Source organism: Ambystoma mexicanum, chromosome 4p, assembly GCF_040938575.1.
Source record: "Ambystoma mexicanum isolate Mex_15411 chromosome 4p, UKY_AmexF1_1, whole genome shotgun sequence".
NCBI classification, from domain to species: Eukaryota; Metazoa; Chordata; class Amphibia; order Caudata; family Ambystomatidae; genus Ambystoma; species Ambystoma mexicanum.
Window position 1 is genome coordinate 241504673 of NC_090927.1, and position 6959 is coordinate 241511631.

A 6959-nucleotide genomic window follows, 5' to 3' on the forward strand; every position below is an offset into this window, starting at 1 on the left:
AGCGGAAAAGTGAAAGAGAGCTGTGATGTGCTGTTGTGAGCTTCAGTACAGAAACAATGTTCACTAAGCATCAATGTGATTTTGGAAGTTTGCCACCATGTGCTCTCCCGCAAGATAATGTGTGGTTTGTTTTGTTGTTGTGGTGTTGTGAAGTACGTTCATGTGGATCTGTTGAGTTCTGGTTGTGTACTGTCCAGAGTTTGAGAGGTGCATGCAGAGGAGTTAATTTATTAGTATGGATTGTTGGTGAAAATCCTGGAAATTCATCCAAGTACTACAGACCTCCTATCCCCGAAAGTCACCCAAGTGCACCACAACTCCCAACCTCAGAATCCATTCAAGTGTGCCACATCCCCCTGAAAGTCTACCCAAGTGCACCATTCCCCCTACCCCAGGGGGAGTGGTTTTTCCAGTAGAGCATAGTCCACTGGAATTGAGGGAGCCAGTTCCTTAAAAGCCTTCCTGCCATTTTACTGTCAATTGCTGGATATTTGGTAATCTGCTTAATTCGAAACTCTCTGCTCCCCCACCTGAATAGATGCAGTCACAAAGTTTTCTATATAGGATATTTTAGTATGGAGCATTGCCAAAAAGGTTGTTAGATCTTTTATGGTATCATTCACGGCCTTGTAAAGTTTCATGAATGGCGCCATTGCAATTGTTACCACCAACATTTGGCTAAAGACGTCATTCCCTGATTTTCTTTGTGCATTCTCATCCTTTGTGTGATGTTTCGGACAGTCCCCCTCTCGGTCCACATGGGGCAGAGATGAGCTCTCAGGAGATCAAAGTCGGCTGTTCTGCATGTTTTCCCCTGATGGCCTGCTTGGTCTTTGTTAAGAGTTATCATAAGGTGGACATAATTCAGGACTTGTTTCAGTTGTATTTTCAGGCAAAGGTTTGCCTCTATTCACTAATTTAGTCCCTGTGGGGTCTCCCAAGTTTGATGAACTGCTACTAAGATTGACTCCCTTAGACGGTTTTGAAGACGCCATAAGTAAATATATTATTTTCATTCAGGATGTCGATATCTTGGCGTACGCTACGACTTATAGATTGAGTGCATTGTGTCTCAGAGAGCCACCCATTATCACGAGTTGCACTGGGTAGGACTGTGTCAAAGGATTGGTGGACACTGAGACCCTCAGTGTCACTTTCCTCCCCTGGTGAATAGTCTGAGCTTAAGCAGGCTCTTTTATGCATGGGCGTTCTTGCCCCTGTCATCATCATTGTAGAGCCAACATTGATGGATTCAAATCCCAACAATCGATGACTCCGAAACCTTCCAACAGTTCACCATCCATCAAGTCCCTGCAGGAGGGTTCATAAGTGGCTGTTGCATTCGTCCCAATCCATGTTTGGGCAGGTGAGTCCGCTGGTCTCTTCGGTATCACCCAACCTCCGAACCAGAAGGCTGTGGGAGCTTGCCTTTCCATTTCCATTTCCATTTAGGCTGGGCTTGTCTCTTCATGTTGGTCAATGCCAAGCTGAAGAGTTTCTTCCCAAAAGGAACAGTTAAGCGGACCACTTTTTAGGGCAGATTGGAAAAAGAGCCTGTATCAATCGAATGGTAGGACTCAAGCAGTGACTCCAGAAGGTCTGTTGTCATCTGTGTGCCTTCCTCTTCTTGTAGCGAGGGAGAGGTTGGAGCCAAAATCAGTTCTAAACGTTCATCAGGTTTTTTTTTCTGAACTGAGTTGCTGTTTACTCGAGGGAGAGTACTATCTCCTGTCGAGCCACCAGGGTGCCTGCTTAGTTTGTTGATGTCTGAAGCAGCCTCCAGGCGCTTGGGGAGGGGGGGTTGCAGTTGTTTGTGAGTCCTTACGTAGTTCCCTGGAGGTGTGCGGAAAGACTCTTGTTGGACAGTCACTGTGTCGAGAAAGCTCTCCCTCTTGCAAGTCGAGAGTGAATGACTGGTTTGGAGCGAAGATATGAAAGAGCCTCGACCTTGTCAGCATGATTAAAAGAAGGGTCGGAGAGGCAAGTGGTGTCTCTGCCCCTTTTGCTTTCATTAGCAGCCATTATTGATGCTACAAAAGCCACTGGCAGAGCTGCTGGTGATGCCTCTGACAAGGTCTCTGAGACCTCTGGCACCTCTAAAAGGGTGGCTGCCGTGTCTGATGTATTTTTCAGTTACAGCAAGGCAAGTAGGGGTGGAGCGTAGATCAGGGACGAGGGAACCACGAGAGGGTTTCTTTTTTGTTTCATTGATTCCCCTTGCACCTTTTGTTCACCGCAAACACATACCTCCAGATCCTCTGCTGGTGGGTTGCAAGGAGCTTGTAGTTGTAGGTGTAAATTCGGTTTGGTACTTCAAAGGCTTCTAGATCGGTCTGAGGCCTCATTCATGACAAAAACATCTCACCTCACCAGTTTTCTCAGTTTATGTTGGGGGCCTGGCACCGGATCCATCCAAGTCCTTAGCCAAGTCAACTCAGTAACAGTCTGCTGACTGGCAAGTGACTGGACTCGAGCCGGACTCTCTGCGCCGCCCAGTCAATATAAAGAAATGGCGTCCATGGCATGCTTATGCTGAGAATAACAGTATGTTCTTCTCAGCACTGAATATGTATTTAGTGGCATGTATCATTTCGATTGAACGTGTCAGTAGATGATTATGAAAATGAATGGTCCGTACTGATTAACAGGGGGATTAATTAGGCAATCTGACCTGACCGGCAGAGGCATTACCGACTCAGGTAATGCCCCGGGGCCCATAGTTATAGGCCCGAGCGAAGCGAGCGCCTTAACGAAAGCCCAGGGACAATACCTGAGTCGGTAATGCCCCTGCCGCGAGGGTCATATTGCTATAAGTACCCCGGCCCACATTATGTGTGTGACCGGGACACTAAAAGCAAAAACGACCAAGAAAATGGCCACCATGCAAAGGGAAAACGAAGTCCATTTTCCCTTTGCATGGCGGCCATCGGGAGCGGAAAAGAAGCAGAAGGTAAGTGGGGTTTGGAGGGAGGGGAAGAAAATAAATAAATAAAACGTACCTGCTTCCCCGGCGGGGGACGGTGGAAGCTTCCAGCCGTGTGGAGGCGCAGAGCGGGGATGGCCCCGCTCCGAGTCTCCACACTGCTGGAGCTGTATCGTCCCCCACGGGGGACGCAGGAGCAAGCGGGTAAGTGGGGTGCGGAGGGCATGGAGGAGGGAGGGAAGGGACGAAAAAAATAAAGAAAAAACCCTTACCTGAGTCCCTGGTGGGGAACGAAGGCAGCCTCTCAGCCGTGGGGAGGCTCGGAGTGGGGTTGGCCCCGCTTCGAGCCTCCTCATTGGCTGAGGGGCAGCCACGCCCCCCGCTGAGGACAAAGGGGCTGGAATCCCAGCTGAGAATCGAAGGATTCTCGGCCGGGTAAACCCAGCGAGAGCCAATCAGAATGCGTGTTGCATTCTGCTTGACTCTCGCCGGGTATTAATATGATATACGTATTATGGGTAATTAAATAATGAATTATAAGAATTATGAATTAAGATAATTTGCTAGAATCAATGATATCTACTTTATGATCGATGATGAATTGCTGATGTCTAGCTTGTAAAGTGACCTTTTGATTTGGACTGTTGATGTATTATGATGGTGTATGGTGTTGTGATCAATGCACTAAACTGATTAAGATACCATATGGATACTGTGCAATGTTACACAAGTAATTTCATAATAGTGCATTTGCCTTAATCTTGACCCATTTATCTCTATACTAAATTAAGCCTAATTCTTATTGTTTGGCATCCACTTCTTGTTAGCTATGCCAAAGTACTAAAGTGGAGCCAAAGACACTTGAAGCCATTTCGGTTTACATCAGAACTTGCTGGATCAGGGTGTTTTGGAAAATCAGGTAGAGTATAGCAAGCCTCCTTCCTTTCCACTTCCACTCACATGGTGTCCGCCTATCACATAGTTCACAACACTTTAAATTCTGTTGATCTTGAAATTCATGGGGACGACTCCATTTTCATGAGGACATCAGTGTGCACACTGATGGCAAAAAAAAACTTTTCCTTGAGGTTGCATTCTTAGCTGTGGTGCTTGAAAGTATGATAATGCCACTCCAATATTGCTCTACTTGCATTGACTACCCTTCATCATTCCTGCTCAAGTGAAATTATGATGACTATTTTTAAGGCATTTCTCATAAAAACAAACTGGGTTTTTAGCAATGGAACATCTTCCGATGGAAGAAAAATCATTTGAGAACAGATATTCAAAATGGCCTTTCTTCAAACTTGTCAAATATATATGATCTTAATTTGCATTCTTTTGCTATTGTATTAAAGATGTTTTTTTTTTAACTACCCAGAGACAACAGGGCTCAGTAGAACCAGGATTATGTGTGAAAAGCTAATAGCAAAGATAACCGATGCAGTAACTAAACATGTGTCTCTTAATTGTAGGGAAATGGAAAAGTCATGAAACACCCCTCAAAAAGAATCACGGATGGGGCCTGGTGGAGGATGTCTTGCAATGAATTCCAAAAACACATAAAAGAAACCTAACAAGAATAGCTTTCTTTCCAAAAATATTGGTTAAAATCATACTGCTCCAAAAATATCTTGGGGAAGAATTATTTTTTTCTTGACCAAATAAAATGTAATGTTATAATTTTGAGATTTGTTGGCAGCATGTTCCTTCAGACTTCAACGATTGGCCTTAAAAAGTGAACTAAAACCTCACTTTATTAAGATGTTACAATCTCCGCTAATCGATGTCTGTAGATGGTGATACAGTTTTATTTTTGATGTGAACTTGGTGGGAGATGTTAGACCTCGTTTTTGGTTATGATATTCCATTTGATTTCATCAGGTTTCTTGATTAAACTTGTTAAAGTTGAGTATTATAAATACATTATGTTTGTTTACAGTGCTCTATTTTTCAATGTTTAGTATTCATTTTATTAAAAGGCTGTTTATTAGGTAAACACAAATTGTACAAACATGCACAAATTAAAAAAAATCAAGATGACTTAAAAAACAATACCGCATTAGGAAGCAACCTCTACCTTATGGGAGCTGGGGAATGCGTTGATTAACCCATAAGGAACCATGAGGGGCAGAGAAGTTGAGAAACAGAAACAGCAAGCAGGACACAGAATGCTTGTTACCAGTTTACCACAAAAGATAGACAAAATACTCCAGGATGAACCGGTGAGCCAATAAAGAGAAGCAAAGACACCGGAGCATATTGGCAGACATGACAAACACCACTTATGAATAAGACAACCCTTGAAAGAAAACATGCAAGTGAGCATATATATGAAAAGGGAACAGCAGCCAGAATAAGAGACTTGCAACAGTGTGAGTGTATGCACATATGAAAGATGTCCTGGCAGAATAGTATACCAAGCAGATACGATACCAGAAAAAGCTAATGTAAGAGAATATCAATATTGGAAATGTGTGTAGAGCCCATATAAAAATGGCCTGGCAGGAGAGTATACCGGGCAGTTTGAAAGCATAAGAAACCCCCTATGTAAGAAAGCCCTGGCAGGAGAGTATACCAGGCAGATGGAAGTTGTAAGAGTGTTCATAAAAGAAACTCCCTGCCAGGAGAGTATACCAGGTGGATGCTAATTGTCAATATATGTCTTTATAAGAAAGCCCTGACAGGAAAGCATATCAAGCATAAAGATGAGTAAAATGGAATTGAATGAATAAATCCTGTCAGAGAACATCAGGAAAAGGCAGAGGTAATACTTTGAAGGAGAATGAAAACTTATCAGTAGAGTATGCCACGCATCCTAACACCACAAAGTCCAAGAGTCAAGTTGTTTGGTGTGCCAGTAGTGTTAACACCCAAGAGACTGATAATACTGAACGGAAACCAGAGTGAAGGGGAATCCAGGGAAAGGGAACCATCCTCTGGAGCAAGCTATGCTATCCTTTTGGAACTTTATGTGTTGGAGTTATGCATTTTCTTTTTGAACATGAATACATCACTTAAGGCAAAAGACATGTTCCCTTTTATTTTTAGAGTTGATTTGTTATAATGTGAGTGCCAGAATAGAACTTTGGGCATAGGATGTTTTGTTTTGGACAATCTGACCACTGACAGATCCTTAGTTTTGATTTTCGGTAGGGAAACTCCTATATGGCTGTGACATAGAGGTATTTCCCAACTCCATTTCATTTTGATAAAAATCTTTGACCAAAACTATGAACCCCTTGGCCCTCATTACGATACCGGCGCTAAACCATGGCGCTATTAGCACCATGTTTGGTGCCGGTATCGTAACGTGTCCGCCATGGTGAAATGGGGAAATACCGCCCCATTCCAAGGTTGGTGGGGTGGTATTTCCCCATTTCCCCATGGCCCTTCACCATTCCCATTTTTGCCCCATAGGGCATAATGGGAATGGCGAAGGCGTTAAGTACGGTACCGCAAATTGCTTGTACCATACTTACCGCGAAGGTCCCTTTGCGGGTCCCTACTTTAACGGCTGGTGTAGACCAGCCATTAAGGTCGGGTCCCGCAAAGGGACCCCGTAATTAGGCACTAATGGGTTAACGGCGCCACAGCCTTTTACGGCACCGTTAACCCATTAGCGCTAGGGTCGTAATGAGGCCCCTTGTGTCCGAGTTTCATTCCTGACTCCTGAACACACACAGAGGCACAAATACATTGGCCTCATTCGCTCAACAGCACAGTAAAAAAATTAGCATTAATTCTGTTACTTATTTTGGCAGTAATATCATTACTGCCACTTTCCCTGCACCAATGAATTGCAAGTATGATTTTGAAATGGAGTCTTTACCTCCAGGATGATGGTGGTTGTAAAATCCTTGACGTTAACATTGGGAGATTTGCCATATGGTACTACCACTCGAAGTGAATCTGCCCAGAATTCCTATACAGTTTTATGCATTCCAAAAATGACAATTGACACCACCCTCTCACCACTAATAATCCTGTGGCAATTGGCAGATTTACCACTGAGTTACCACCAAATTCATAATTG

At 43.8% G+C, this 6959-nt stretch overlaps 1 long non-coding RNA gene across 1 annotated transcript in view; it reads left to right on the top strand.

Moving 5' to 3' along the window:
* LOC138452575 (uncharacterized) overlaps positions 1 to 4722 on the top strand; it is a 186777-nt gene extending 182055 nt beyond the window's left edge. Inside the window, exons 3-4 of the long non-coding RNA XR_011260227.1 lie at positions 3751 to 3842; positions 4399 to 4722. This is a non-coding gene — a long non-coding RNA (uncharacterized lncRNA). The remainder of the gene's footprint in view (positions 1 to 3750; positions 3843 to 4398) is intronic.
* The last annotated feature ends 2237 nt before the right edge of the window (positions 4723 to 6959 follow it).